Consider the following 16275-nt stretch of genomic DNA (forward strand, 5'->3'; position numbering starts at 1 on the left):
ACTTTCCTTTTTTAAAACTCTCCATAAATAAAATCATTTACTGAAGTAAAGTGTTCTACTGCCATTTGGATTCATATCTGTTGTTGCTTTTTAAATTACCAGGGTTATTTAGAGTGGCTAAGAGCTCTGATTCTGGAGCTAGAGGCTTGCATTGGAGTCCTGGCTCTACCATTTACTAGCATTGTGACGTCGTGCAAATAAACTAAACGCTCTGCCCCAGATTCTTATTTGTAAAACGGAGAGAATCGTAGTATTTATATTGCCATACTGTGCCAATTAAATGAGTGAATGCATGCAAAGAACTTAAAACGGTGTCCGGAACAGGTAAGTTCTACCTGTTGTAGTTCTGCTTGTAGAGGTTGTCCTCTGTATGGCTTTGTTTCCTTGAGTTGGTCTTGATTAACTTTATGCAATCGTTGATGTGCTTTTTGTAAGATCCCCTTGTGAAATTCAGCAACTGCTGGTTCATCATTATGCCAATACCAGAGATCACCTTGATATCAGTTGTTCTGCCCTCAGAACTTCAGCGGAGGTGTCTCAAAGTGAGGGCTCAAAGTGAGGGCTCATCAGTGGTCCCCGCCATCCTGCCGACTGTCTTTGCTCTCTCCTCTTGGCGGTACACTTTCACAGCCTTCGGGATGGTGTGATGTCGGAGAACTTTCCACTGGCTGAGGTGGTTTCCACGAACGTCATTGGAGATGGTAGTGGAAGAGGATGGATGCTGCTTTTGCAGGGTTGGGAGAGGGGTGCGTTGTGTGAGGAGGTGGTTTGGGGAGAGCGTTGCAGTGAGAGTATAGGAAATAAGCAAGTCCTAAGAGAGCACCTCTTCATATTCTGATGCCTATCTTACCGTCTTCTTCAAAGAAAAGAAAGAGAAAAAAACCTGTATTACTGATTAGCAATTTAAAAATTAACTGTGTGGTTTTATTTGTTGATTTATTGATTTCTGCATTTCTATTCATTTATTCTACCTTTTTTGGGAAGGTATTTTGTTCTTTAATTTCTTTTTTTTAATTTTAATGTTTATTTATTTTTGAGAGAGAGAGAGAGAGAGAGAGAGAGAGGAAGAGAGAGAACGACTGGGGGAGGGGCAAAGAGAGAGGGAGTCACAGAATCTGAAGCAGGCTCCAGGCTCTGAGCTGTCAGCACAGCCCTTCTTGGAGCCCAAACCCAAGAACCATGAGATCGTGACCTGAGCTGAAGTCTGATGCTTAACCTACTGAGCCACCCAGGTGCCCCAATTGTTCTTTAACTTCTTGAATTGAAGGTTTACCTAATTTATTTTTAGTCTTTTTGGTTTTCTTTCTTTCTCTCCCTCTTCCTTCCCTCTCCATCCCTTCCCCGCTCTCCCTCCCTCCCCCCCTTCCTTCCTTCCTTCCTTCTTTTCTTTCTTTCTTTTCTTTCTTTCTTTCTTTCTTTCTCTCGCTCTTTCTTTCTTTTTCTTTCTTTCTTTCCTTCCTTCCACTTTTTGGTTTTCTAATGAATACATTTAAGGCACTGACTTTTCCCCTGAATACTGTTTTAGTGGGACACCCTTGGCTTTCCCCTCTTCACAGCTTATTGTTATCCTTTTCAACCTATACCGATGCTCATAACACTATCTATAAAGTATCTAGTTATTTAAAAAACAGCATTATTGAGAAAAATTCATATAATATACAGTTTACCAACTTATCCATTTAAAATGTATTATTCAATGTTTTTAGCATATTCACAGTATGTACAACCAACACCACAATCTAATTTTAGAATATTTTTGTCTCCTCTGAAAGAAACCCCATTCCCTCTCTCCTTTTCACTTCCCCGCCCCCCTAAGCCATCACTAATCTATTTTTTGTCTTTATATATTTGCCTATTCAGGATGATTCATATAAATGGGATATTATAATGTGTGGTCTTTTATAACCGGCTTCTTTCACTTAGAATAACATTTTTAAGGTTCATCCGTGTTGTAACATGCATAAGTACTTCATTCCTTTTTATGGCCAAATATTATTCAATTGCATGGATAATATGATACATTTTATTTATTTTATTTTATTTTTTAATATAATTTATTGTCAAATTGGCTTACATACAACACCCAGTGCTCACCCCAATAAGTGCCCTCCTCAATACCCATAATCCATTTCCCTCTACCCACCCACTCCCCCCGCCCCACCGTCCACCTTCAGTTTGTTCTCTGTATTTGATAGTTTCTTGTGGTTTGCCTCCCTCCCTCTCTGTTTGTAACTATTTTTCCCCCTTCTCTTCCCCCATGGTCTTCTGTTAAGTTTCTCAAGATCCACATATGAGTGAAAACATAGCTGTCCTTCTCTGACTGACTTATTTCACTCAGCATAATACCTTCCTGTTCCATCCACATTGCTACAAATGGCCAGATTTCATTCTTTCTCATAGCCAAGTAGTATTCCGTTGTATATATAAACCACATCTTCTTTATTCATTCATCAGTTGGACCTATGGACCCTTTCATAATTTGGCTATTGTTGAAAGCGCTGCTATAAACATTGGGGTACATGTGCCCCTTGCATCAGCGCTCCTGTATCCCTTGGGTAAATTCCTAGCAGTGCTATTGCTGGGTCATGGGCTAGTTCTATTTTTAATTTTTTTGAGGAACCTCCATACTGTTTTCCAGAATGACTGCACCAGTTTGCATTCCCACCAACAGTGCAGGAGGGTTCCCGTTTCTCCACATCTTCACCAGCAAGTGTAGTTTCCTGATTTGTTCATTTTAGCCACTCTGACTGGTGTGAGGTGGTATCTCAGGGTGGCTTTGATTTGTATTTCCCCGATGATGAGTGATGTTGAGCATCTTTTCATGTGTCTGCTGGCCATCTGAATGTCTTCTTTGGAAAAGTGTCTATTCATGTCTTCTGCCCAGTTCTTCACTGGATTATTTGTTTTTCAGGTGTTGAGTTTGGTAAGTTCTTTATAGATTTTGGATACTAACCCTTTATCCAATATGTCATTTGCAAATTCTTCTCACATTCCACCGGTTGCCTTTTAGTTTTGTTGACTGTTTCCTTTGCAGTGCAGAAGCTTTTAATCTTGATGAGGTCCCAATAGTTCATTTTTTCTTTTAGTTCCTTTGCCTTAGTAGATGTGTTGGACAAGAAATTGCTGAAGCTGAGGTCAAAGAGGTTGTTGCCTGCTTTCTCCTCTAGGGTTTTGATGGCTTCCTGTCTCACATTTAGGTCTTTCATCCATTTTGAGTTTATTTTTGTGTATGGTGTAAGAAAGTGGTCTAGTTTCATTCTTCTGCATGTTGCTGTCCAGTTCTCCCAGCACCTTTTGCTAAAGAGACTGTCTTTTTTCCATTGGATGCTCTTTCCAACTTTGTCAAAGATTAGTTGGCCATACATTTGTGGGTCCAATTCTGGGTTCTCTGTTCTATTCCATTGGTCTATGTATCTGTTTTTGTGCCAGTACCATACTGTCTTGATGATTACAGCTTTGTAGTAGAGGCTAAAGTCTGGGATTGTGATGCCTCCTGCTTTGGTTTTGCTCTTCAATATCACTTTGTCTATTTGGGGTCTTTTGTCGTTCCATAGACATTTTAGAATTGTTTGTTCTAGCTTTGAGAAGAATGCCGGTGCAATTTTGATTGGGATTGCATTGAATGTGTAGATTGCTTTGGGTAGTATTGACATTTTAACAGTATTTCCTCTTCTTATCCATGAGGATGGAATGTTTTTCCATTTCTTTGTGTCTTCTTCAATTTCCTTCATAAGATTTCTATAATTTTCAGCATACAGATATTTTACATTGTTGGTCAGGTTTATTTCTAGGTATTTTATGGTTCTTGGTGCAATTGTAATTGGGTTCAGTTTCTTTAATTCTGTTGCTTCATTATTGGTGTATAAAGATGCAACTGATTTCTGTACGTTGATTTCATACCCTGCGACTTTGTTGAAATCAGTTCTGGCAGTCTTTTGGTGGAGTCTGTCAGGTTTTCCATGTAGAGTATCATGTCATCCACGAAAAGTGAAAGTTTGACTTCTTCTTTGCCAATTTTGATGTCTTTGATTTCATTTTGTTGTCTGATTGCTGAGGCTAGGACTTCCAACACTATGTTAAACAACAGTGGTGAGAGTGGACATCCCTGTCGTGTTCCTGATCTCAGGGAAAAAGCTCTCAGTTTTTCCCCATTGAGGATGATATTAGCTGTGGGCTTTTCATATATGGCTTTTATGACGTTGAAGTATGTTCCTTCTATCCTGACTTTCTTGAGGGCTTTTATTAAGAAAGGATGCTGTATTTTGTCAAATGCTTTTTCTGCATCGATTGACAGGATCATATGGTTCTTATCTTTTCTTTTATTAATGTGATGTATCACACTGATTGATTTGCAAATATCGAACCAGCCTTGCATCCCAGGAATGAATGCCACTTGATCGTGGTGAATAATTCTTTTCATATGCTGTCGAATTTGATTTGCTAGTATCTTGTTGAGAATTTTTGCATCCATGTTCATCAGGGATATTGGCCTGTAATTCTCCTTTTTTGTAGGGTCTCTGTCTGGTTTGGAAATCAAGGTAATGCTGGCTTCACAGAATGAGTCCAGAAGTTTTCCTTCCCTTTCTATTTTTTGGAACAGCTTAAGAAGGATAGAGAAGGATAAGGTATTATCTCTGCCTTAAATGTCTGGTAGAATTCCCCAGGGAAGCATCTGGTCCAGGACTCTTATTTGTTGGGAGATTTTTGGTAACTGATTCAATTTCTTCACTAGTTATGGGTCTGTTCAAATTTTCCATTTCTTCCTGTTTGAGTTTTGGTAGTGTATGGGTGTCTGGGAATTTGTCCATTTCTTCCAGGTTGTCCAGTTTGTTGGTGTATAATTTTTCATAGTATTCACTGATAATTGCTTGTATTTCTGAATGATTGGTTGTGATAAATCCATTTTAATTCATGATTTTATTTATTGGGGTCCTCTCTTTTTTCTTTTTTGAGAAGTCTGGCTAGGGGTTTAACAATTTTGTTTATTTTTTCACAAAACCACCTCTTAGTTTCATTGATATGTTCTACTGTTTTTTTGGATTCTATATTGTTTATTTCTGCTCTGATCTTTATTATTTTATTTCGGCTGGGTTTGGGGTTTCTTTGTTGTTCTGCTTCTAGTTCCTTTAGGTGTGCTGTTAAATTTTGTATTTGGGATTTTTCTTGTTTCTTGAGATAGGCCTGGATTGCAATGTATTTTCCTCTTAGGACTGCCTTCACTGCATCCCAAAGGGTTTGGATTGTTGTGTTTTCCTTTTGTTTCCATATATTTTTAAATTTCTTCTTTAATTGCCTAGTTGACCCATTTGTTCCTTAGTAGGATGTTCTTTAACCTCCATGCATTTGAAGGTTTCCCAAACTTTTTCTTGTGGTTGATTTCAAGTTTCATAGCATTGTGATCTGAAAGTGTGCATGGTATGATCTCAATTCTTTTATGTTTATTGAGGGCTGTTTTGTGACCCAGTATGTGATCTATCTTGGAGAATGTTCCCTGTGCATTTGAGAAGAATGTGCATTCTGCTGTTTTAAGATGAAAAGTTCTAAATATATCTGTCAAGTCCATCTGGTCCAGTGTATGATTCAAGGCCATTGTTTCTTACTGATTTTCTGTCTATATGATCTGTCCATTGTTGTAAGTGGAATATCAAAGTCCCCTGCAGTTACCATATTCTCACCAATTAGATTGCTTATGTTTGTGATTAATTGTTTTATATATTTGGGTGCTTCCAAATTTGATATATATATATTTTAATATTTTAAATTTCACATTAAATTTTTTAAACTTATTTTTTTAAATTTTTTTAGATTTATATCCAAATTAATTAGCATATAGTGCAACAATGATTTCAGGAGTAGATTCCTTAGTGCCCCTTACCCATTCAGCCCATCTCCCCTCCCACAACCCCTCCAGTAACCTTCAGTTTGTTCTCCATATTTATGAGTCTCTTCTGTTTTGTTCCCCTCCCTGTTTTTATATTATTTTTGTTTCCCTTCCCTTATGTTCATCTCTTTTGTCTCTTGAAGTCCTCATATGAGTGAAGTCATATGATTTTTGTCTACCTCTGTCTGAATAATTTCACTTAGGATAATACCCTCCAGTTTCATCCACATAGTTGCAAATGGCAAGATTTCATTCTTTTTGATTGCTGAGTAATACTCCATTGTATATATATACCACCTCTTCTTTTTCCATTCATCCATCGATGGACATTTGCGCTTTTTCCATACTTTGGCTATTGTTGATAGTGCTGCTATAAACATCGGAGTGCATGTGTCCCTTTGAAACAGCACACCAGTATCCCGTGGACAAATGCCTAGTAGTGCAATTGCTGGGTCGTAGGGTAGTTCTATTTTTAGTTTTTTGAGGAAGCTCCATCCTGTTTTCCAGAGTGGCTGCACCAGCTTGCATTCTCACCAACAATGCAAAAGAGATCCTCTTTCTCCGCATCCTCACCAACATCTGTTGTTGCCTGAGTTGTTAATGTTAGCCATTCTGACAGGTGTGAGGTGGTATTCTCATTGTGGTTTTGATTTGTATTTCTCTGATGATGAGTGATGTGGAGCATTTTTTTGTGTGTCGGTTGGCCATCTGGATGTCTTCTTTGGAGAAGTGACTATTCATGTCTTTTGCCCATTTCTCCACTGGATTATTTGTTATTTGGGTGTTGAGTTTGAGAAGTTCTTTGTAGATTTTGGTTACTAACCCTTTCTCTGATATGTTGTTTGGAAATACCTTCTCCCATTCTGTTGGTTGCCTTTTAGTTTTGCTGATTGTTTCCTTCGCTGTGCAGAAGCTTTTTATTTTGATGGGGTTCCAATAGTTCATTTTTGCTTTTGTTTCCCTTGCCTCTGGAGATGTGTTGAGTAAGAAGTTGCTGCACCCAAGATCAAAGAGGTTTTTGCCTGCTTTCTCCTCAAGGATTTTGATGGCTTCCTGTCTTACGGTTAGGTCTTTCATCCATTTTGTGTATCTTTTTGTGTCTGGTGTAAGAAAGTGGTCCAGGTTCATTCTTCTGCATGCCACTGTCCAGTTTTCCCAGCACCACTTGCTGAAGAGACTGTCTTTATTCCATTGGATATTCTCTCCTGCTTTGTCAAAGATTAGTTGGCCATATGTTTGTGGGTCCATTTCTGGGTTCTGTATTCTGTTCCATTGATCTGAGTGTCTGTTCTTGTGCCAGTACCATACTGTCTTGATGGTTACAGCTTTGTGGTATAGCTTGAGGTCTGGGATTGTGATGCCTCTTGCTTTTTTTTTTTTTTTTTTTTAAGATAGTTTTGGCTATTCAGGGTCTTTTCTGGTTCCATATGAATTTTAGGATTATTTGTTCTAGCTCTGTGAAGAATGCTGGTGCTATGTTGATAGGGATCACATTGAATATGTAGATTGCTTTGGGTAGTATCGACACTTTAACAATATTTGTTCTTCCTATCCAGGAGCATGGAATCTTTTTCCATTTTTTGGTGTCTTCTTCAGTTTCTTTCATAAGCTTTCTATAGTTTTCAGTGTATAGATTTTTCACCTCTTTGGTTAGATTTATTTCTAGGTATTTTATGTTTTTTTGTGCCACTGTAAATGGGATCGACTCCTTGATTTCTCTTTCTGTTGCTTCATTGTTGGTGTATAGGAATGCAAGCGATTTCTGTGCATTGATTTTATATCCTGCAACTTTGCTGAATTCATGAATCAATTCTAGCAGTATTTTGGTGGAATCTTTTGGGTTTTCCATATAGAGTATCATGTCGTCTGCAAAGAGTGAAAGTTTGACCTCCTCCTGGCTGATTTGGATGCCTTTTATTTCTTTGTGTTGTCTGATTGCAGAGGCTAGACTTTCAGTACTATGTTGAATAACAGTGGTGAGAGTGGACATCCCTGTCTTGTTCCTGATCTTAGGGGGAAAGCTCTCAGTTTTTCCCCATTGAGGATGATATTAGCATTGGGTCATTCATATATGGTTTTATGGTCTCGAGATATGCTCCTTTTATCCCTACTTTCTTGAGGGTTTGTATCAAGAAAGGATGCTGTATTTTGTCAAATGCTTTCTCTGCATCTATTGAGAGGATCATATGGTTCTTGTCCTTTCTTTTATTGATGTGATGAATTACGTTAATTGTTTTGTGGATAGTGAACCAGTCCCGCATCCCAGGTATAAATCCTACTTGGTCATAGTGAGTAATTTTTTTAATGTGTTGTTGGAGCCGGTTGGCTAATATCTGGTTGAGGATTTTTGCATCCATGTTCATCAGGGAAATTGGTCTATAGTTCTCCTTTTTAGTGGGGTCTCTGTCTGGTTTTGGAATCAAGGTAATGCTGGCTTCATAGAAAGAGTTTGGAAGTTTTCCTTCCATTTCCATTTTTTGGAACAGCTTCAAGAGAATAGGTGTTAACTCTTCCTTAAATGTTTGGTAGAATTCCCCTGGAAGGCCATGTGGCCCTGGACTCTTGTTTTTTGGCAGATTTTTGATTACTAATTCGATTTCCTTCCTGGTTATGGGTCTGTTCAAATTTTCTGTTTCTTCCTGTTTCAGTTTTGGTAGTGTATATGTTTCTAGGAATTTGTCCATTTCTTCCAGATTGCCCATTTTATTGGCATATAATTGCTCATAATATTCTCTTATTATTATTTTTATGTCTGCTGTGTTGGTTGTGAACTCTCCTCCTTCATTATTGATTTTATTTATTTGGGTCCTTTACTTTTTCTTTTTGATAAACTGGCTAGTGGTTTATCAATTTTGTTAATTCTTTCAAAGAACCAGCTTCTGGTTTCCTTAATCTGTTCTACTGTTTTTTGTTTTTGTTTTTTTTTTGTTTGTATGTTTGTTTTTTGTTTTGTTTTGTTTTGTTTTTGATAGTATTAATTTCTGCTCTAATCTTTATTATTTCCTGTCTTCTGCTGGTTTTGGGTTTTATTCACTGTTCTTTTTCCAGCTCCTTAAGGTGTAAGGTTATGTTGTGTATCTGAGATCTTTCTTCCTTCTTTAGGAAGGGCTGGATTGCTATAACCTTTCCTCTTATGACCGCCTTTACTGAGTCCCAGAGGTTTTGGGTTGTGGTGTTATCATTTTCATTGACTTCCATATACTTTTTAATTTCCTCTTTAACTGCTTGGTTAGCCCATTAATTCTTTAGTAGCATATTCTTCAGTCTCCAAGTATTTGTTACCTTTCCAATTTTTTTCTTGTGGTTGATTTCGAGTTTCATATTGTTGTGGTCTGAAAATATGCATGGTAGGATCTCAATCTTTTGGTACTTAGGGCTTATTTGTATCCCAGTATATGGTCTATTCTGGAGAACGTTCCATGTGCACTGGGGAAGAAAGTATATTCTGCTGCTTGAGGATGAAGTGTTCTGAATATATCTGTTAAGTCCATCTGGTCCAGTGTGTCATTCAAAGCCATTGTTTCCTTGTTGATTTTTTGATTAGATGATCTGTCCATTGCTGTGAGTGGGGTGTTGAAGTCCCCTACTATTATGGTATTACTATTGATGAGTTTCTTTATATTTGTGATTAATTGATTTATATATTTGGTTTTCCCACGTTTGATGCATAAATGTTTACAATTGTTAGGGCTTCTTGGTGGATAGACCCCTTGATTATGATGTAATGCCCTTCTGCATCTCTTGATACAGTCTTTATTTTAACATCTAGATTATCTGATATAAGTATGGCTACTCTGGCTTTCTTTTGTTGACCATTAACATGATAGATGGTTCTCTATCCCCTTATTTTCAATCTGAAGGTGTCTTTAGGTCTAAAATGTGTCTCTTGTAAACAGCATATAGATGGATCTTGTTTTCTTATCCATTTTGTTACCCTATGTCTTTTGATTGGAGCATTGAGTCCATTGAGGTTTAGAGTGAGTACTGAAAGAAATGAATTTATTGCCATTAGGGTGCTTGTAGAGTTGGAGTTTCTGGAGATGTTCTCTGGGCCTTTTTAATCTTTGTTGCTTTTGGTATTTATTTATTTATTTATTTCTCTCTTTACATATATTTATTTTCATCTTTTCTCCCCTCAGAGAGTCCCCCTTAAAATTCCTTGCTGGGCTGGTTTAGTGGTCACAAACTCCTTTAATTTTCATTTGTCTGGGAAACTTTTTTATCTCTCCTTCTATTTTAAATGACAGCCTTGCTGGATAAAGAATTCTTGGCTGCATATTTTTCTGATTCAGTACATTGAATATATCCTGCCACTCCTTTCTTGTCTGCCAAGTTTCTGTGGACAGGTCTGCTGCAAACCTGATCTGTCTTCCCTTGTAGGTTAGGGACTTTTTTTCCCTTGCTGCTTTCATGATTCTCTCCTTGCCTGAGTATTTTGTGAATTTGACTATGATATGTCTTGTTGATGGTCGTTTTTTGTTCAGTCTAATGGAGGTCCTCTGTGCTTCCTGAATTTTGATGTCTGTGTCTTTCCCCAGGTTAGGAAATTTTTCCATTCTGATTTACTTACATAACCCTTCTACCCCCATTTCTCTCTCTTCCTCTTCTGGGACCCCTATGATTCTGATGTTGTTCCTTTTTAATGGGTCACTGATTTCTCTAATTCTTAAATCTTGCTCTTTTGCCTTAATCTCCCTCTCTTTTTCTGCTTCATTATTCTCTATAAGTTTGTCCTGTATATCACTGATTCTCTGTTCTGCCTCATCCATCCTTGCTGCCACTGCATCCATCCGTGATTGCAGATCAGTTACAGCATTTTTAATTTCATTCTATTTTTTACTCCTTTTATCTCTGCAGAAAGGGATTCTAATCTATTTTTGACTCCAGCTAGTATTCTTATTATCGTGATTCTAAATTCTGGTTCAGATATCTTCCTTGTATCTGTGTTGGTTAAATCCCTGGTTGTCATTTCTTCATGCTCTTTCTTTTGGGGTGAATACCTTCGTTTTGTCATTTTGAAGGGAGAAAAGGAATTAATGAGGTAGAAAAATTAAAATTAAAAAAATATTAAAATTAAAAAATTAACCACACACACACAAAAATCGAAGAAATGATGCTAGATCCTACGTGTGTTTTGGTCTGGGTGTTGAAAGTGGTTTGACAGGGGCGCCTGGGTGGCTCAGTCGGTTAAGCGTCCGACTTTGGCTCAGGTCATGATCTCGCAGTCTGTGAGTTCGAGCCCCGCGTCGGGCTCTGTGGTGACAGCTCAGAGCCTGGAGCCTGTTTCAGATTCTGTGTCTCCCTCTCTCTGACCCTCCCCTGTTCATGCTCTGTCTCTCTCTGTCTCAAAAATAAATAAAACGTTAAAAAAAAAATTAAAAAAAAAAAAAGAAAGAAAGTGGTTTGACAGATTAGAGAAAAAAAAGGGGGGGGGGAGGGAAATCGTGAGAATTTGAGATAATGAATACACTGATGTAGACTAAAATGAGATGATTGGAGTAAAATATAATTTGAAAAAATTTACACATAATTAACGAATATAGTAGAAAAAATGAAATAAAGGTATTTTTAATAAAAATTAAAAATAAAAATGAATTTTTTCTCTTTCTGTATTCAAGAAAAAGAAAAGTAGTGTAAAAGAGGAAAAAAAAAGAAAGACAATTGAATAGATGGACCTACTAACAGATTGAAATAGGACTGAAATTACTTCATTTTCCCCTAGAAGTCAGACTATGTAGTGCTTTATAGTCCATAAACTAAGTAGGTGGTGAGACTTGTGTTTTGAAGAGCGAGGTTGGCTCAGTTGGTCAGGGCTCAGTGTAACGGCTCCGTTCTCCACTAGATGGCGCTGCTAGCCTACTGGGGTGGATTGTTGCGGTGCTCGTAGGTGCGTATGCTCATGCACGGGAGCGGTGAAAATGGCGCCACCCAGCTACCCAGTCTCTAGTATTGGAACTCCGTTCTCCCCGATCAGCAATCGTGCACCTGTTCTCTGTTTTCAGCTTTCCTCCACTCCCCATTTCTTCACTGTCTGTGACCAAGCCCCAGGTGCTGCCTCTATCCCGAGTTTTGTCTCAGATGCGGCTGTTTTCCCCGGCCCCTTACTTCCGAAGGACTGCGGCTTTGACTCCTTCCACCCCTCTGCGGGAGGGAGTCAGCAAGCAATAGCCAAATGCTGGCTGTACCCAGGAGCGCCTGCTGGACCCTGCTACTGCCGGTGCCCCGAGACTGTGGCCAGGTGCCAGCCCACCCCAGAAAAAGTTCGCGAGATAGTGTAGCAGCAGCGTTTCAGGGATTATGGAAAATCACAACACGCATCTGGCACCAGGCTTCACCCTTAACGACCTTGTTCCAGCACCAGCCAATGTGGCCGTTTTCTGGGGTCTGCTGGGACCAGGTGGCTTCAACAGTCTCCACCAAATGTGCTTCCAACAGTGGAGCTGCTTTTCCCTGTGTGGCCCGAGAACCTCCCGGACACCACTCTGTTCCTGGGGATTCGCCCTTCCCACCAGAGCACCGCCAGGTATCGAGCTGCAGAGTTGCAGACTTTGTGCTTCCCTTGTTTACAGTCTTAATGGAATTTAAACCCTCTCCTTTCTCCTTTCTCCCTTTTTAGTTTAGTCCCTGCGGCTGTTTCCAATTTTCCACTTTCTCTCCAGCTGCTTTTGGGGAGGGGTGCTTTTCCCGCATTCTCCCCTCCCCCCGCCCCCACCAGTCTCTGTCCTCTCTCTGCCTGCAAAAGTGGTTCCTCGCCCACCGCTGGCTTCTCTGTCCCCAAGTTCACCTCTCCACGCCATGTACCTGCTGAATTCTGTGGTTCAGGTTGTGCAGATTGTTGTGTTAATCTCCAATCAGTTTTATAGGTGTGTAGGGTGGTTTAGTGTTGGTCTGGCTGTATTTCATGGACATGAGACACACAAAAAACTTCCATGCTGTTCCCGGTGCATAGACATTTATAATTGTTAGCTCTTTTTGATGGATAGACCCCATAATTATGATATAGTGCCCTTCTTTGTTACAGCCTTTAGTTTAAAATCTAGTTTGATATAAGTATGGCTACTCCAGCTTCCTTTTGACTTCCAGTAGCATGATATATGGTTCTCCATCTCCTCACTTTCAATCTGAAGGTGTCCTCAGGTCTAAAATGGGTCTCTAGTAGACAAAAAATAGATGGATCTTGTTTTTTTGTTTTTTTTTTTTTTTATCCATTCTGATACCCTATGTCTTTTGATTGGAGCATTTAGTCCATTTACATTCAGTGTTATTATTGAAAGATACGGGTTTAGAGTCAGTGTGTTATCTATAGGTTTCATGCTTGTAGTGATGTCTCTGGTCCTTTGTGGTCCTTGCAACATTTCACTGACAGAATCCCCCTTAGGATCTCTTGTAGGGCTGGTTTACTGGTTAATTCCTTCAGTTTTTGTTTGTTTGGGAAAACCTTTATCTCTTCTTCTATTCTGAATGATAAGCTTGCTGGATAAAGGATTCTTGGCTGCATATATTTCCTGTTCATCACATTGAAAATTTCCTGTCACTACTTTCTGGCCTGCCAAATTTCAGTAAATAGGTTTCTTACTACCCTTATGTGTCTACCCTTGTAGGTTAAGGCCCATTTATCCCTAGCTGCTTTCAGAATTCTCTCTTTATCTTTGTATTTAGCCAGTTTCACTGTGATATGTCGTGCAGAAGATAGACTCAAGTTATGCCTGAAGGGAGTTCTCTGTGCCTGTTGGATTTCAATGCCTGTTTCCTTCCCCAGATCAGGGAATTTCTCAGCTATGATTTGTTCAAGTACACCTTTGGCCCCTTTCTCTCTCTCTTCTTTTTCTCGAACTCCTATGATATGGATATCATTCCATTTCATTGAATCACTTAGTTCTCCAATTTTTCCCTCATGATCCAGAATTTTATCTTTTTCTCAGCTTCCTCTTTTTCCATAATTTTATCTTCTATTTCACCTATTCTCCCTTCTGCCTCTTCAGTCCTTACTGTCACCACCTCTAGTTTATTTTGCACCTCATTTACAGCATTTTTCAATTCATCGTGACTATTTTTCGGTTCCTTGATCTCTGCAGCAGTAGATTCTCTGCTGTCTTCTATGATTTTTTTCAAGCCCAGCAATTAATCTTATGACTATTATTCTAAATTCTTATTCAGTTATATTGTTTATATATGTTTTGAGCAATTCTTTCGCTGTCATTTCTTCCTGGAATTTCTTTTGAGGAAAATTCTTCCGTGTTGTCATTTTGGCTAGTTTTCTGTCCCTTATGTGTTTTAAAAGCTTGTTGTGTGTCCTGCTCCTGTGAGCACTGCTATATTAAAGAGGGGTCACACACTGTCCAGGGTCTGGCCCTTCAGAGGGTGTCTTTTGGAGAGTGTTACTTGCTCTCTATTGTTATGACTCTGGTTACTTTATCTCCCTACTTGTGGTGATGTTTTGGACCCTTCACCAGTTGTGCTTTGATTTGTTCATTGAAGTAGCCCTGGAAAAGAAAACAAACAGACAAACAAATAGAAAATAAAAACATGCAAACACATAAACCAAAAAACCCAGGAACAAAAACCAGGAAACACCAGCTACAAGTAAAAAAACAGGGTGGAGGCGGTGCTCATGGAAGAGGCCTTATCCCATACAAAGAGAGAAATGACAGGGGGCAGGGGAAAAAGAAAAAATCGAAATTGGCCAGGCAGAAAAACTACATGGCTTAATCCAGAGAGAGAGAAAGGAAAATAAGGAAGGAGGTGTAGAACATGTATCAAGAGAATGGATTGCATATGTCTGCTTAAACAAACCAACAACCAGAGTAACCAGACTAGAGGAGAGATAAGAAGAAGAAAAGGAAGGAGGAATATATCTATATAATAAGAATGTTCCGAGAGTTAAACCAGGCAATGCAACAGTGCTGGTCTGGAGGAAGGGCTGTCTTCGTTCATCAGTGTCAATCCGACTCCAGTAGATAACGCAGCTACCAGGCCTGGAGGGGTGTGGCTTGGTGTAGACAGGCCCCGCCTCCACTGTGGGCCGGCTGTCAACTCTCTGAAGCCGCCTCTCTGAAGTCGCCCCACCTATGGCCCGTCAGGTTGTCCTGTGGGTCCCTGGAAGCAACTCTGCCTCTTTTCCTCCTGGACTCTTGGGGTTCAAAGTCCTTTGGCCTCAACATGGCTTTGTTTGAGACACCAAGGAACTTCGGATCCTGCTACTTCTCTGCCATGTTGACCCTTCCCTCCAACCCCTCCCTCCTGAGGAACCGTGGCTTTGACCAGCTCGGATCCTCTGGGAGAGGGTTTTACTGAGCAGTGGCTGGGTGCCGGCCTGCTGCCCGGAACGTTTGCGCGACCGCGCTGCTGCTCGTGCCCAGAGACTGTGGCTGGGTGCCAGCCCACCCCAGAAAAAGTTCGTGTGATCTTTTAGCAGCAGCGTTTCAGGGTTTATGGAAATTCACAACACACATCTATCACCAGGCCTCCCCCTTAACTTTCTTGTTCCAACACCAGCAAATGTGGTTGTTCTCCGGGATCCACTGGGATCTTTGCCTGTGGGGTGGCTGCACAGCCTCTACCAAATGTCCTGCCAGCAGGGGAACTGCCACTCCCCATGTGGCTGTGGACTCCTCGGACCTCGCTCTCCTCTCCACTCCTGGGGATTCGCCCTTCCCACCGGAGCACTGCCAGGTATTGAGCTGCGGAGTTTTAGACTCTCCCTCTGTTTATAGAGTCTTAATGGAATTTAAACAGCTCTCCTTCCTCCTTTCTCCCTATTTTGTTCAGTCCCTGTGGCTGTTTCCACTTTTCCACTTTCTCTCCAGTCACCCCACACTCCCCCCAAGTCTCCGTCCTCTCTCCACAAGCGAAAAACAGTTCCCTGCCCTCCTCTGTTTCTCTCTCCCCCAGTTTACCTCTCCGTGCTGGGTACCCGCTGAGTTTTGTGGTTCAGGTTGTGCAGATTGTTGTGTTAATCCTCTGTTCAGTTTTCTAGGTGTGCAAGTTGGTTCAGTGTTGGTCTGGCTGCATTTCAGGGATGAGAGAGGCAAAAAAACCCTTCCATGCTGTTCCACCATCTTGGTCCCTCCTCAGTATGATACATTTTAAATCTGTTTGTTGGTGAACATATGGATTACTTTAACTCTTTGGTTATTGTGAATAATGCTGCTCTAGCATTTTACACAAGTTTTTGCGTAGATATTTGTTGTCGTTTCTCCTGTTTATATACCTAGGAATGGAATTGCTGGGTCATATGATAACTCTATGTGTATCTTTTTGAGAAACTGCCAAACGGTCATCCAATGCCACTGCACTGTCCTACATTCCCACCAGCAATGCATGAGGGAACTTCTCCGTATCGTCTCCAATATCTGCGGTTGTCTATCTTGTTGATTATAGTTACCTTCGTGAGT

At 40.1% G+C, this 16275-nt stretch overlaps 1 protein-coding gene across 1 annotated transcript in view; it reads left to right on the plus strand.

The window, feature by feature from the left end:
* The first annotated feature begins 222 nt into the window (after positions 1-222).
* The window catches only part of ESR1 (estrogen receptor 1), a 440842-nt gene continuing 424789 nt past the window's right edge, over positions 223-16275 (plus strand). The window contains exon 1 of the mRNA XM_042940090.1: positions 223-324. The gene's annotated coding sequence lies outside the window, so the exon portion shown is untranslated. The remainder of the gene's footprint in view (positions 325-16275) is intronic.

The sequence above is a fragment of the Panthera leo genome, chromosome B2 (genome assembly GCF_018350215.1).
Source record: "Panthera leo isolate Ple1 chromosome B2, P.leo_Ple1_pat1.1, whole genome shotgun sequence".
In the NCBI taxonomy this organism is placed as follows: domain Eukaryota; kingdom Metazoa; phylum Chordata; class Mammalia; order Carnivora; family Felidae; genus Panthera; species Panthera leo.